The sequence below is a fragment of the Schistocerca piceifrons genome, chromosome 7, assembly GCF_021461385.2.
Source record: "Schistocerca piceifrons isolate TAMUIC-IGC-003096 chromosome 7, iqSchPice1.1, whole genome shotgun sequence".
Taxonomy (NCBI): Eukaryota; Metazoa; Arthropoda; class Insecta; order Orthoptera; family Acrididae; genus Schistocerca; species Schistocerca piceifrons.
In genome coordinates this window covers 302,862,916-302,880,091 of record NC_060144.1, presented here as the reverse complement: position 1 = coordinate 302,880,091, position 17,176 = coordinate 302,862,916, and positions in this window count along the sequence as shown.

Below are 17,176 nucleotides of genomic sequence, written 5' to 3'. Positions count from 1 at the left end.
TGTGCTGCGAGAGCCCCAGCCGCGCTGTCAGTGGTGACTTCGCGCGGGGGAGGGCTCAGGTCGTCCATCTGTGTCTGGTGGGCGTGCGTCGAAGCCAAGCGCTCGGAGATGCGTGACCGCGTAGCGGCACCACTCCTCTCTTGTTGGCTGTGCGGACAGGCTGAGTGAGGGCCGTGGCTCAGTCTTCCCCGCTGGTCACAGGACAACCTACATATCATACATAAAGAACCAGAGAGAAGGTAGGCGTTGGTGTCCACTGTCGAGGACGCGCATTACTATCCCGTATTTTTAGTTACTCTTTAGACAGTGCCTGATATCTAGAGATCTTTCACTCTTTCCATGCACAGATGATGTAGAGAAGCAGTATACATTGCTCGAACGAGACGGACCAACTGCTCACACAACCATCCGTGGTATGGCCCACAGCACCAACGAGTTCCCAGAAGAAAGACTTAGCGGTAGAGGCCTCTGGCCCCCAAGACCCCCGGACTAGCATCGTGTGATTATTATTTACGATGCGCACTAAAGAGCAAAGTGTATGCTGACAATCCTCGCACAATATGAGACCTTAAACGGAACTATTTTCAACGTCACGCCTGCAGAACTACGGCGTGTTGCCGGCAACGTCGTCGCATGAAGTCAGCTATGACTGGGTGCCCAAGGCCACCACTTCTAGCATCTCTTACAAGCAGGTAACTACATGATTTTAACCAAAATGGTTGAGAGTGTCAGCGACCTTAATTGTGATAATTACTTACAAAGAAACAGTCACGACTGTAAAATATCTTCAGTCCGGAACCGCCCTGCTGCTACGGTCGCAGGCTCGAATCCTGCCTCGGACATGGAAGTGTGTGATGTCCTTAGGTCAGTTAGGTTTAAGTAGTTGTAAGTTCTAGGGGACTGATGACCACAGATGTTAAGTCCCATAGTGTTTAGAGCCATTTGAACCATTTTTTGTAAAATATCATTTATTTAAAATGACCGGTATCGGCACATAGAGTAGGCCGCCTTTACATTGACTGCACCATTTGCTGCTCGTGTTGAGCAGTTACTATTTTCTATTAGATTTGTTACTTGAATCTCGGGCGTGAGGCGTACTGGTTTCTGAGGGACACCCTGTATTACACAAGCTGAGAAAGGTGAAAATTCGAAGATTGCCCTTACACAAAAAAACACAAAAGAGAGTCTAGTTGCTTTATTTCTTCCAGTAATTCGGTCCACAGCCACGGAAAATTCAGTCCACAGCCACGGAGCTCAACCACAATGTTAACAGGTAATCAGTCCCCTAGAACTTAGAACTACTTGAACCTAACTAACCTAAGAACATCACACACATCCATGCCCGAGGCAGGATTCGAACCTGCGACCGTAGCGGTCGCGCGGTTCCACACTATAGCGCCTAGAACTGCTCGGCCACCCCGGCCGGCCACAATGTTAAAGTGTGTGAAATCTTTGGGACTTAACTGCTAAGGTCATCAGTCCCTAAACTTACACACAACTTAACCTAAATTATCCTAAGAACAAACACACACACCCATGGCCGAGGGAGGACTCGAACCTCCGCCGGGGTCAGCCGCACAGGCAATGTTAAAGTTTCCTTTGTTTTTCTATAGTTTCATTTTTATTTCCATAGATGAGAATGCTATTTCGAGTTGATCGCTTCTTAAGAGGTAATAAGTCTGACTACAACGCAGTGTATTGACACATGTGGTACCATGACAAAGAGGCCAACAAGCTGACGCTGGCGCCCGCGCGTGAGGGACGCTGGACGCTGCGCGAACTTCTGCGCTGGGGCCGGGTTGAATGGCCGGCTCGTCCGGCCAGCCGGACATCCTGCGCCGTTCGCGCGCAGAAAGTTTTCTGCCAGCTGCCGCGCCACGCGGCGCCAGGCTAATAATAATTGGCCACGCGGCAGATGGTTCCTTCCTTCCGGAGGAAGATGGTCAACGGCCGGGAGGTGTCCGGCAGCTCCGAGTTCGTTGCCCGCCCGGCAGGTGATTTTGCAATGGAGGTCACACGCTGTTTACACGCAGGTGTGGGCTGCCGCGCTGGCAGGCGCGATCCGCGATTATCCCGACAACATCGCGTTTTATACCGGCTCGAACGAGAAAGCGACCCGGCCACCGCCGCGCTGCAGGTGCCGAGGTAGCGTCCAAAGGAGCGCGTCCGCTAGCCGTACCACGCCGGATAGGGCCCTCATTTTATGGACTGCGGCCTCACGTCTGACCTGACGAAATGGAGACTGAGCATCAAACAATAGTCACAGACCACCTAGATCTTTCGAATCTTGATGAAGTACGACATAATCATATTGAAATATTCAGCGACCCAGTTCTCAAAATTTGCGGAGTTCAAAACAGTCTTTGCCAGCAATTTTTCTTTACGGCCGGTTTCTAGCTGTAAGATCATCATCAGAAGCGCCTGTCTTGCTAGACTAACAAATCAAACGCAAAGAAACTTTTAGCCAAGTGAGGTACCGTCAAAACAGGGAAAATGACAATAAAACTGTGCTGAAACGCAACTGACGCGTAGTGTAATGTCATCCCTATCTTGCCTATAAGCTTTCTTTTAATGTCCTATTTAGTAGTTTGGGAAGCCAGACTTATCTGATTATTTAAAATAAATTAAGGAAATGCAGCCAGGTGACATCTTCGACAAACGCCGTTATTTCGACGCTGCACACACTGTCATTTTCAAGGCACAAATGCAGCAAAGAAGCAAGGTAATTTAAAACATCGGTTTGCAGAGCGTACAAGGAAAGATAACACACACACACACACACACACACACACACACACACACACACACGCATACACACAATGTACACGAGCGCCACCACACAGCCGAAGATGACCGACGTTAGACGTTATCGAGAGGCGACATTAATAACCAACTGGCTATAGTCGAGACGATGTAAGATGATCCCTGACAGTTCGCAGCGCTGTTGCCAACTTACAACTGCGAAGCGCTAACGCCTCCAGGCGCAAACAGTAGCCGTCTACAGAACTGTGACAACACTGAGGGTTCTCGTAAGGACATTTGCAAAATCATGGTACATTATTGGTTGAGATAGGCCCGCAAGGTCTCAGCGACCAGCCCACTGCAACTGTCAGGGATCAACTTACGCCGACTAAACTATAGGTAGCAATAACTCTGCCCCTCTGTTTTCCAAAGGAAGAGAGAACGATTCTATGTAGAATTTAAGCAAAATCCTCCATACCTATTTCCTAGGTCATTCGTTAATTCTGGAGTGTGTAATCATCGCCTCCTTAAAATAACGTCTAATTCTCATTTCCATAAGGCCACACAGCATGTGATGATGATCTCACAGATCAAAACTTGTCATAAAATGAAGGTAAAATGTTACGGTCAAAGACTACTTTGTAGTCCACAAATTTTTAAATATTGGGTAGCTGTATACTGTAGCGTAATTATGTCACAGTTCATCAAGTATTCACTACACATTGCATCCTCCGGGTGCGACGTGGAAGATAATCTTTTGCAGCTTTCAAAGAGTGTCGAACATGAGTCAAACCATACAACACAGGTGGACCCTCCATATACCCGTTCTCGCCACAAGTGGCCCCACAAATGACGAGGAAAAAACGGCAAGTACCATAACCCGATTTCTCGGGAACTTCGTTCGGTGGGAGAGGAGCCAAAATAAGCGAACGTGTGTCTCAGATTATCTGCAGATACTTGACCTTTTCTGAGGAAACGACGTTCAAGATTTTCGACGTATTTTATGTGCCTTTTAGCGACTCTCTATTCATCTACTCATTGTGTGTATGGTGAATGAGTAAAAAACAATAAATGGATGGAAAACTAATTTGAAATCGTTTCCAGTGAATTTCATGTAGATTATCTTTTTTCATCATCCAATGAAATGTACCAAATCTTTCTGAAGAATATACATGAGCATAAAAACTTAAAAACTGATATGAGAGTGAAGTATAAGCATATGAGAATTTAAATAGATTGTAAACCCTGAAAATGCCACACACATACATACTACACTGAAGAGCCATAGAAACTGCCATACCAGCCTAAAACCGCGTAGCGCCCCCGCGAGCACGCAGAAGTGCTGCAACATGACGTGGCATGGACTCAACTAATGTCTGAAGTAGTGCTACAGAGAGTTGATTCCATGACTCCTGCAGGGCTGTCCATAAATCCGTAACGATCCGAGGAGGTGGAGATCTCTTCTGAACAGCACGTTGCAAGGCATCCCAGATATCACAAGCTGCCACATGGTCGCTAATAAAACAGTAACTCGAATGTAGAATAAATTTCCTTTACTTTACTTATATGGTCACAAATTTTTAGTCATCAGACTACCGGTTTCAGGCTATAATGACCATCTTCAGATCTGTTTTATAACAACATGTCCTAATGTACTGTCGCCATAGAGGCATCGTCAAATGTTGAACACAAAGGTAGCACCAGCATCGTCAAATACTTATAAATAACAGCATACGCAAGAGTCATCTTGTCAGCAGATGCCACTATGGCTGCAGTACATTAGGACATTATTTTATAAAACAGATCTGAAGGTGATGACAAAAAATGTGTGACTATAGACGTAAAGTAAAGTAAGTTCATCCCAAATATGCTCGATATTCTTATGTCTGGGGAGTTTGGTGGCCAGCGAAAGTTTTTAAAACTCAGAAGAGTGTTCCTGGAGCCACTCTGTAACAATTCTGGACCGGTGGGGTGTCGCACTGCCCTGCTAGAATTATCGAACTCAGTCGGAATGCACAATGGACATGAATGGATGCAGGTGAGCAGACATGATGTTTATGTACGTGTCACCTGTCAGAGTCGTATCTAGACATATCAGGGGTCCCGTATCATTCAATTGCACACGCCCCACACCATTACAGAGCTTTCACCGGCTAGAACAGTCCACTCCTGACATGCAGCGTCCATGGGTTCATGAGGTTGTCTCCATCCCCGTATATGTCCACCCGCTCAATAGATTTCAAACGAGACTCGTCCGACCAGGCAACATAATTCCAGTCACCAATAGTTCATTGTCTTTGTTGACGGGCCCAGGCGAGGCGTAAAGCTTTGTGTCGTGCACTCATCAAGGATACACGAATGGGCCTTCAGCTCCGAAAGCTCATATCGATGATGTTTCGTTGAATGGCTCGCACGCTGACACTTGTTGATGGCCCAGCATTGAACTCTGCAGCAAGTTGCGGAAGGGTTGCACTTCTGTCACGCTGAACGATGCTCTTCAGTCGTCGTTGGTCCCGCTCTTGCAGGATCTTTGACCGGCTGCAGCGATGCCGGAGATTTGATGTTTTACCGGACTGCTGATATCCACAGTACGCTCGTGAAATGGTCGTACGGGAAAATGCCTGCTTCGTCTCTACCTCGGAAATGCTAGCTCGTGCGCCAATTGACCGCTACGGTCGCAGGTTCGAATCCTGCCTCGGGCATGGATGTGTGTGATGTCCTTAGGTTATTTAGGTTTAAGTAGTTCTAAGTTCTAGAGGACTGATGACCTCAGAAGTTAAGTCCCATAGTGCTCAGAGCCATTTGAACGTTTCGTGCGCCAATTATAACTCCACGTTCAAGCTCACTTAAATCTTGATAACCTACCATTGTAGTAACAGTAACCGATCTAACAGCTGCGCAAGACACTTGTGTTATGTAGGCGTCGCCGACGGCAACCCTGTTTTCTGCCTTTTGCGTATCTCTGTATTTGAATACGCATGCCTATACCAGTTTCTTTGGCGCTTTAGTGTATGTAATAAATGTTCGACAGTTATTGTGAAACCCAGTTGCAATTTTACTACTAATAAAACGCACTTTTGTCTCCTAACTTGATAATAAAGAGTCATGTAGTAACTTTCTGCGGACATGAGTAGATAAATGAAAGAATTAAATAAAATAGGTAGAAACAACAATTTGGATTCGAGCACAGGACGCTGAACTGAAAGGCCCGACGCTGACTGCTGTGCCACAAATTGGGCTGAGCTTACTGTGTGATAAAGTGCTTCCAAAATGTTGGCGGTGGTGTTCTCAGGAACGGTCGAGTCTCTACGGATAAGCTGAGACATGTGCACTTGTTTTGACTCCTCTTTCACAGAGCGAAGTTTCTGGGAGCCAACAGCCTTGCCGTTGTGGTAACACCGGCTCCCGTCACGTCATCGAAGTTAAGCGCTGTTGGACTTGGGTAGCACTTGGATCGGGTTTGCCGGGCACTGTTGGCAAGCAGGGCGCACTCAGTCTTTGTGAGGCCAACTGAGGAGCCACTTGACTGAGAAGTAGCAGCTGCAATCTCGAAATCCGATAACGGTCGGTGGAGCGGTGCGCCGACCTCACTCCCCTCCATATCCGCGTCCAGTGACGCCTATCGGCGGAGGATGACACGGCGGTCGGTAGGTACTTCTGGGCCTTCCGAGGCCTGTACCGGCGGAGTAAATTTCTGGAAATCGGGTTACGGTGCTTGCCTTGTTCTCGTTGCCACTGGGCACAAGCCCCGTCACGTTGCGTGGACCGATCGTCAACTACTGGGCAGAGAGGGAGAAGCTCAGCACCAAAATCTATAGCCTGCAACCTCTTAAAGTGAATGATACAGTAAAACTGACTGTTTACCGTAATCTGGCTGGACATTATTCCGGCCAGCATTGCTGTAAAGGCTGCTCCATTTTAACTCCCCACACTATGCTCTTCACGGTGTGTGGTTCTTAGGATAAGCCGATACATTCGCTCGTAAGAACCTATACCATCTTCTCAAATTCTGTTACGTGAACAATTCTTTGTCGAGACCAACGGACAGCACTTACTTTCCTCAGGTTTCTATCAACAGTGATCCATTTCCTCCTCGTAAGATGCATGCTGTGGCATAGCTTTCCTACGCATATCTAGGGTAATGTTTACTACATCCTGCTGCAACATACATTAAATACGTACCTACAAGTTCTTGAATCAAGCTGTGCTCCGTCTTCGACAGCCAGTCACGAGTTATAAAAAGTGATTAATTCCACCGAGAAGCAATTTCGTCTCCAAATGGTTCAAATGGCTCTGAGCACTATGGGACTTAACTTCTGAGGTCAACAGTCCCCTAGAACTTCGAACTACTTAAACCTAACTAACCTAAGGGCATCACACACACCCATGCCCGAGGCAGGATTCGAACCTGCGACTGTAGCGGAAACGCGGTTCCAAACTGTAGCGCCTAGAACCGCTCGGCCACATCGGCCGGCAATTTCGTCTCCCCCTTTATTGTTCAGGTACTATCGCGGAAGTGGTAGCTATTCGAGAGGCTCTCACATTCGGTCTTTAAGTGGTACTCCAGAATCCTGCTAATAGTTTCGGACTCAAAAACAGTAATGCATTATAACGAAAACCAAAGTGGAAAGTGAGGCTTAGCGCATTTGCATCGCGTTTATAGAAGTAGGACGAGCGTAGGCAGCTTCAGACAGTGAGTCATGCTTCCAACGCGACAGATGTATGCTTACGACCCAGCAAACCTGTTAGATCCAAGTGGTAACTGCTGTGGCCGGAAGGTGTCAGCATCTTACAGGCTATGAAATCCTAAGTAGTAAAATAATGTAATTCGGAAATTACACATTAACTTCTGCGAATTTTATGTCTTTTATTAATTATTGCTGACTTAATATGTTTAGTTATTAGTATGAATGAAGGTACAAATGCAAGGTAATAAAACAAAATGATTATTGTTATGTTTATTAAATGAGTATACACTAACGGTAGAACTATGTCTAAACAGCATGACTGTGACATGTGCTCAGGGGAAATTTGTAATGTGTGTTTCACCAGTTTATGGTACTGAAGAAGCAAGCAACATTTTACGACAATTCAGTTACTGAAAGAGAGTGTAACTCGATATTTGTGGATTTTATAAATCTGTTCTTTTAATAAATCACTATGGAAAACTAGGTATTATCTTGTGATTGGTTCGTAGTAAAAGATGCAACACTGCAGTATAATACTGATACAGGATTGGCTGTGACGTATATTAGCCAATCAAAGGAGAGTACATTCGCGGCCACTATGTGGGCTTAAGAAGTGCTTTGGGAAATCTAGATTCACTTCGATGCTCAGCCTTCATCACGTTCGGACACGTGTATAAGCAGCTCTGAATAGATGTAACAGTTCTGTGGAATTATGAGTTCTACCTGACCGTCGAGCGCCTCAAAGTAATAGCGAACGAGAGATAAAGACGAATGCCTGAAATTCGGGTTCTGTGACTATGAATTTAGTAAAATTCGCATGTTGTATTGTGTAAGTCGGGACCAAGAACTGAACGCCCAAAGAGATCGAGATGTGGAATATTACAGCGACAATTCTGTCGAAGATAACTTTTGTAATCTTTTTCGTAACAGATTCAGTTAACTGCAACAAGCTGCCTATAATAAGCGACTGTGTTTGTGAGTGAATCTCGAAACTGTAGCTTCAGACTAACACGGACTTGGCGGTGTTTTGTATAAAAGAAGTTGAAATACATCGAAATTTTCACTCACTAACTATCTACATTTTACTATCTCCGTTAACTTGACATTATAAAACTTCTGGCGTAGCTTGTTGATACGCTACATCTTTCTCCAGCCGATGACCATTACTCATTATCTGGCAAGTCAATTGTGGACTGGACTGCAGAAGAAGTGAAATTCACCGAAAGGTGAGTTAACAACTTTCTACAGGAAGAACAATTTTAATCGCGCAATTGAGAACTGTAATATTCAAATACTGAACACTTTACGCGAATAGCTGCAAAATAAACAAATATGTACGATAATCTCCTTTCAATGGGCCCTGCACATATGGCACTGAGTTACAATGACATAATCGACAATGTGCCGAATCAGGGCTCTGTATCTGGCCTTGTAATGAACGTCAGTTTACCGTCAACCGATTTCACTGGAACGAAAACTATGATAAAGTGCAGCTGAATTTAGGCTCGCAGTTAGTTTGTAAGTAGGCTATTTAGGTTTTTCTATTGGTAACGCCACTTAGCGCTCTGTATGAAAATCATTGGCTGTGCTGTGTGCAGTCTGTGACTGGTTGGCATTGTTGTAATATTCGCTATTGTAGTGTTGGGCAGTTGGATGTGAACAGCGCGTAGCGTTGCGCGGTTGGAGGTGAGCCGCCAGCAGTGGTGGATGTGGGGAGAGAGATGACGGAGTTTTGAGAGCGCATGATCTGGACGTGTGTCCATCAGAGACAGTAAATTTGTAAGACTGGATATATATATATATATATATATATATATATATATATATATATATATATATATAAAAAATGACTTTTGAATACTATTAAGGTAAATACATTGTTTGTTCTCTATCAAAATCTTTCATTTGCTAACTATGCCTATCAATAGTTAGTGACTTCAGTAGTTAGAATCTTTTATTTAGCTGGCAGTATTGGCGCTCGCTGTATTGCAGTAGTTCGAGTAACGTAGATTTTTGTGAGGTAAGTGATTCATGAAAGGTATAGGTTATTGTTAGTCAGGGCCATTCTTTTGTAGAGATTATTGAAGGTCAGATTGCGTTGTGCTAAAAATATTGTGTGTCAGATGATCTGAATAAGTAAAGAGAGAGATGTCTGCACACGTTCAGTTTTCCTCAGCTGTTTGAAAATCAAATAACGTAAGGGGTTTATCAGCACAATCATTCATAAATTTTACTAAGGGGAGGTTTCATAAGTTGTTATTGTCGTGGACAAATCTAATTGCCGGCCGGAGTGGCCGAGCGGTTATAGGCGCTACAGTCTGGAACCCCGCGACCGGTACGGTCGCAGGTTCGAATTCTGCCTCGGGCATGGATGTGTGTGATGTCCTTAGGTTAGCTAGATTTAAGTAGTTTCACGTTCTAGGGGACTGATGACCTCAGCAGTTACGTCCCATAGTGCTCAGAGCCATTTTGAACAAATCTAATTCGAACATCATAAAAATTAGCAGAACGCATCTATTACAAGTAACGTCTAATGTACTAATCTAATTCCCGTTGGATCACCTGATTTAATTCAACAACATTCCAGTACCCTTGTCTTACTATTGCTGATGTTCATCTGATGACGTCTTTCCAACTGCTCTTCCTAGTCCTTTGCCATCTCTCATAGAACAACAAAGTCATAAGGAAATTTCAAAGTTTTTGTTTCGTACCTCTGAACTTTTGCTAGCTTTGCAAAATTTCCCCTTTGCTTCCTTTACAGCTTATTCTATGTACACACTTAATAACGTCGGAAGTCTGCTACAGCCCTACCTCGCTCCATTCTTAACTAATGCTTCTGTTCCATGTCCTTCTGGTCCGTGACCGGGCCAATTTTGTCACGGAATAAGCATCAAACGAAAAAACTGCAATGAACGAAATTTGTCTAGCTTGAAGGGGGAAACCAGATGGCGCTATTGTTGGCTCGCTAGATGGCACTACCATAGGTCAAACGGATATCAACTGCTTTTTTAAAAATAGGAATCCCCATTTTTATTACATATTCGTGTAGTACGTAAAGAAATATGAATGTTTTAGTTGGACAATTTTTTTCGCTTTGGGACAGATGGCGCTGTAATAGTCACAAACATATGGCTCACAATTTTAGACGAACAGTTGGTAACAGGTAGGTTTTTTAAATTAAAATACAGAACGTAGGTACTTTTGAACATTATATTTCGGTTGTTCCAATGTGATACATGTACCTTTGTGAACTTATCCTTTCTGAGAACGCATGCTGTTACAGCGTGATTACCTGTAAATACCACATTAATGCAATAAATGTTCAGAATGATGTCCGTCAACCTCAATGTAGTACGTGCAACGACATTCCTCTCTACAAAGAGTAGTTCGGCTTCCATAATGTTCGCATACACATTGATAATGCGCTGACGCATGTTGTCAGGAGCTGTCCGTGGATCACAATAACAAATATCCCTCAACTTCCCCACAGAAAGAAATTTGGGGACGTCAGATCCGGTGAACGTGCGGGCCATGGTATGGTGCTTCGACGACCAACCCACCTGCCATGAAATATACTATTCAGTACCGCTTCAACCGCACGCAAGCTATGTGCCGGACATCCATCATGTTGGAAGTACATCGCCATTCTGTCATGCTCTGAAACATCTTGTAGAAACTTCGGTAGAATATTACGTAGGAAATCAGCATACATTGCACCATTTAGATAGCCATCAATAAAATGGGGGCCAATTATCCTTCCTCCCATAATGCCGCACCATAGATTAACCCGCCAAGGTCTCTGATGTTCCACTTGTCGCAGCCAACGTGGATTTTCCGTTGCTTCAGAGTGCATATTATGCCGGTTTACGTTACCGCTGTTAGTGAATGACGCTTCGTCGGTAAACAGAACTCGTGCAAAAAATCTGTCATCGTCCCGTAATTTCTCTTGTGCCCAGTGGCAGAAATGTACACGACGTTCAAAGTCGCCGCCGTGCAATTCATGGTGCATAGAACTATGGTACGGGTGCAGTCGATGATGATGTAGCATTGAGATTCCCGATTCTCGCGCAATTTGTCTGCTACTGATGTGCGGATTAGCCGCGGCAGCAGCTAAAACACCTACTTGGGCATCACCATTTGTTGCAGGTCGTGGTTGACGTTTAACATGTGGATGAACACTTCCTGTTTTCTTAAATAACGTAGCTATCCGGCGAACGGTCCGGACACTTGGATGATGTCGTCCAGGATGCCGAGCAGCAAACCTAGCACACGCCCGTTGGGCATTTTCATCACAATAGCCATACATCAACACGATATCAACCTTTTTCACTATTGGCAAACGGTCCATTTTAAAACGGGTAATGTATCACGAAGCAAATACTGTCCGCACTGGCCGAATTCTACGTGATACCACGTACTTGTACATTTGCGACTATTACTGCACCATCTATCACAAAGCGAAAATAGTGGCCCAACTGAAACATTTGTATTTCTTTACGTACTACATGAATATGTAATCAAAAATGGGGGTTCCTATTTAAAACAACGCAGTTGATATCCGTTTGACCTATGCCAGCGCCATCTAGCGGGCCAACCATAGCGCCATCTGGCTTCTCCCTTCAACCTAGACAAGTTTCGTTCTTTGTAGTTTTTTCGTTTCACGCTTATTCCGTGACATATTTGGCCCGGTCACTATCATTGGACCACCCAGCCTAGTTTCTGCATGAGCAACCGCACGATTCCCGTACTTTGTACTTGCTACCTTCAGAATCTCAGTGCTTTTCAGGCAACACTGTCGACAGCTTTCTCTAAATCGGCAATTACATTAACACAGGTTTGCTTTCGTTCAACCTATGTTCTGAGATATGAGGTAGGTTCAGAGCAGTGTCAGGTGTAGTTATATTTCCCTGGAGCCCAAATTGATCTTCAACGAAACTGGCCTCTACTTTTATCTCCGTTCTTCTTTAAGTAATTCCTGTCAGTTTTTTTGGAACTTTGGTTAGCCTTCCCCACAACATTTTCTATATGTTCATTCCAATTTAAGTTGTAAGTAATTGTAATTCCTAGGTATTTAGTTGAATTAACGGCCTGATTCCGAAGTTTAACGAATTTCTTTTAGCACTCATCTGGATGACCTCACACTTTTCGTTATTTAGGGTCGACTGCAATTTTTCGCATCATCTTTGCTGGTGGTGTCGTATTTTGTGAATCTGTCCGCTTTCTTCATTGATAATTTCAATAAAGTTTTCGATGTATTTTTTTTTTTTTTTTGTCTTAGGGCGATTTTTTCACTAAGTACCTTCGATGTGTTTGTAAACAAATTTCTGTCTCTTCCAAAATGTTAATTAGTGTTCCTAGGTATGTTACGTTTAGAATTTGGGTAACTTGTTGTAAATTATCTGCTGTGTGTTGTTCGGCTTTTAAGTGCTGGAAAAAAGTAGATGGATTGTTGTCGCTGTATCTAATGTGTTTGGGGTAACTAATACTGACGTGTCTACAAGTCTGACCTATGTACAACTTATCGCAGTCTGTGCTCTGAATTTGTACATGGCTAGGTTCGAGTAAATTAGTAATAATGTTTTACCCGTTTCAGTTTGTGAATTAATATTGTGTCTTGTTTGGTAAGCGAATCTAATAGGCTACTTGGTTTTTTTTTTTTTTTTTTTAGTAGTGAGTTAATTTTGTTAGATATCTTTCCTAGATATGTGGTTTGTATGGACGTAAATTTATGTTTACTGGTGTTTCCCATGCAAGTATTATTTCTTTTCGTATAGTAGTTTTACTGGTGTGGTATTTTTGTTGTATAGTTCATTGACTATGTGTAGTACATAATACGTGGCACAGCAAAATGATTATAATATTTAAACTGCCGGAGTGACAATATCGATTTTGATCTGATGAGGGCTTATGCCACCCGGGGATAGTACGTGTACTGACGGATAATACACTCCTGGAAATGGAAAAAAGAACACATTGACACCGGTGTGTCAGACCCACCATACTTGCTCCGGACACTGCGAGAGGGCTGTACAAGCAATGATCACACGCACGGCACAGCGGACACACCAGGAACCGCGGTGTTGGCCTTCGAATGGCGCTAGCTGCGCAGCATTTGTGCACCGCCGCCGTCAGTGTCAGCCAGTTTGCCGTGGCATACGGAGCTCCATCGCAGTCTTTAACACTGGTAGCATGCCGCGACAGCGTGGACGTGAACCGTATGTGCAGTTGACGGACTTTGAGCGAGGGCGTATAGTGGGCATGCGGGAGGCCGGATGGACGTACCGCCGAATTGCTCAACACGTGGGGCGTGAGGTCTCCACAGTACATCGATGTTGTCGCCAGTGGTCGGCGGAAGGTGCACGTGCCCGTCGACCTGGGACCGGACCGCAGCGACGCACAGATGCACGCCAAGACCGTAGGATCCTACGCAGTGCCGTAGGGGACCGCACCGCCACTTCCCAGCAAATTAGGGACACTGTTGCTCCTGGGGTATCGGCGAGGACCATTCGCAACCGTCTCCATGAAGCTGGGCTACGGTCCCGCACACCGTTAGGCCGTCTTCCGCTCACGCCCCAACATCGTGCAGCCCGCCTCCAGTGGTGTCGCGACAGGCATGAATGGAGGGACGAATGGAGACGTGTCGTCTTCAGCGATGAGAGTCGCTTCTGCCTTGGTGCCAATGATAGTCGTATGCGTGTTTGGCGCCGTGCAGGTGAGCGCCACAATCAGGACTGCATACGACCGAGGCACACAGGGCCAACACCCGGCATTATGGTGTGGGGAGCGATCTCCTACAGTGGCCGTACACCACTGGTGATCGTCGAGGGGACACTGAATAGTGCACGGTACATCCAAACCGTCATCGAACCCATCGTTCTACCATTCCTAGACCGGCAAGGGAACTTGCTGTTCCAACAGGACAATGCACGTCCGCATGTATCCCGTGCCACCCAAAGTGCTCTAGAAGGTGTAAGTCAACTACCCTGGCCAGCAAGATCTCCGGATCTGCCCCCATTGAGCATGTTTGGGACTGGATGAAGCGTCGTCTCACGCGGTCTGCACGTCCAGCACGAACGCTGGTCCAACTGAGGCGCCAGGTGGAAATGGCATGGCAAGCCGTTCCACAGGACTACATCCAGCATCTCTACGATCGTCTCCATGGGAGAATAGCAGCCTGCATTGCTGCGAAAGGTGGATATACACTGTACTAGTGCCGACATTGTGCATGCTCTGTTGCCTGTGTCTATGTGCCTGTGGTTCTGTCAGTGTGATCATGTGATGTATCTGACCCCAGGAATGTGTCAATAAAGTTTCCCCTTCCTGGGACAATGAATTCACGGTGTTCTTATTTCAATTTCCAGGAGTGTAGTTTCAACATTGTCAGCGAACAGATAGAGTAGTGGCACAGCTACCAGAGCGTCACCTGAGTCTACCTTTAACAGGGAATGCTCACAGCCAGAAGGCTCAGTGTGGTGCAGACGTGTGAGAGAAAGCAGGCGACCATACACGGAGACGCACCCGTGCTTCCTAGAGCCAACTGAGCGAGTTTGAAAGGCGTCAAATTGTGGCCTTCCGAGTGGCTGGATGGTCCTTTCAGAGAGTTTACACACATGTTGGACGTACTGCGTCAGTTGTGAAACGATGCTGGTATTAGTCGTCACGTGAACATTCTCAAACCTGCAGACGAGGCTCTGAAAGCCCATGCAGCACAGACGTCCACCACGATGTCGTATTGTAAGGGCTGCAGTGGCAGATTGTACAGCTGGCACAGCACAGATAAGAGGACCTGTGAGCCAAACATGTGAGACTGTTGCGAACCGTTACTAGCAGTGTTTAGAGAAATTCCTAAATACAAGTCACTTACACTAAACTCCGTCCGAACAGGTCTTGAAAGGCCGAACGGTATCGACCGGCCACCGTGTCATCCTCATCCCACAGGCGTCACTGGATGCGGATGAGGAGGGGAATGTGGTCAGCACACTGCTCTCCAGGCCGTATGTCGGGTTACGAGACCGGAGCCGCTACCTCTCAATCAAGTAGCTCACAAGGGTTGAGTGCACCCCGATCGCAACAGCGCTCGGCAGACCGGCTGGGCACCCAGCACGACAGCACTTAACTTCCGTGGTCTGATGGGAACCGGTGTTACCACTGCGGTAATGCCTTTGGCACAAGTCACTTAGGAATGAAATAAGTAGGAGTGCAGGGAAGTTAAGGCTAAATAGCTACATGAAAAATATGAAGAAATCGAAAAAGAAATGACTGTCGGAAAAACTGACTCACCATATAGTAACGTCAAAACAAGCTTCGTTGAAATTAAAATCTATATCCGTATCATTAAGAGTGCAATAGGCGTTCAACTGGTAAATGCAGAGGAGAAAGCGGATAGGTGGAAAGATTGCATTGAAGGCCTCTATGAGGGGGAAGACTTGTTGATGACGTCATAGAAGGAGAAACAGATGTCGATTTAGAAGAGGTAGGGGATCCAGTATTAGAATCAGAATTTAAAACAGCTTTGGAAGACTTAAGACCAAATAACTGAGGACGTAGTTTGCACGTGCTTCTCTGAGATGAAGAGGTTGGCGCAGGACAGAATTTCGTGGTGGGTCGCATCAGACCAGTCATAAGACTGATTAATTTAAAAAATTAGCAGTGGGGCACATCTCTAGCTCGTCCTCTAATCACGCTACATCATCGTCGTGCAGCGCTCAACTGCTTCTCTCAGAGGATCACATGGGAAACGGAATAGCGCGCCGTGGTCTTCAGCGATGAAACCAGATTCTGCCTGTACGCAAGAGATGGTCGTCTGCGCCTGTGTCGTAGACCTGGTGAGCCTCGCCCCGTAGAGTGTAGTCCTCCGAGACACACTGCCCCCTGCCCGGGCCCAATGGTCTGGCGGGGGGGGGGGGGGGGGGGGCGATAAGATTAAGATACAACTCTCGTGTTCACCTTTGGTGTTTCTGGAAGAGGCGCTAACCAGGCTGCGGTACGTGCAGGATGTTGTTAGACCCCAACTTTTGCCATTCTTGCAACAGAAAGATGATGTGTTGTTCCAACAGGATAATGCTCGCCCACACACTGCCCCGCGAAACTCAAGGTGGTCTGCTAGATGCTCGGCTACTTCCCTGGACCCCACGAAACTCAACGAGCTCTGCAAGGCGTGCCGCTACTTCCTTGGCCAGCTCGACCCTCGGACTTGTCTCCAAATGAGCATCATGGAACGAGAAGTGAATCGTGCGACATGTCTGAACCGTGATTTATTTTCAGAGAATATTCTTAAGAATTTATTTTATTTATTAGCGATTCATCAAGAACATTAACACATTTAATCGCACTATGTAAGGATGGAAGTAGTTGCCAGGGAGTAACTGATGAAATCATAAGCAAATTCCTTTTAACAAATGGGAATTTTGTTGACTTTAATAGTGCCATTTTTTAAATGAAACAGATTTAAAATTATAATCAGAAATCACCTTCTAAATATCAAAGTTACAATTTATTCTGAAGCAGAAAGAAACATGTTTTGACTGTTTGAGCTTTTGGGCAGATAACCTTGCCACTCCCTTTTGACTCGGCCGTAGTTACGACCGCTCACAACGGCCTCCGAAAGACTACACTGGAGCAAATCTGCAACACACCAGATAACTTTAAACTAAGAATTTTAACGATTTACACAAGCACATAAACTATGCGCCCCCCGTACGAGGGATGGAAATGGTACAAACACTAACAATTAAAATATTAACCTT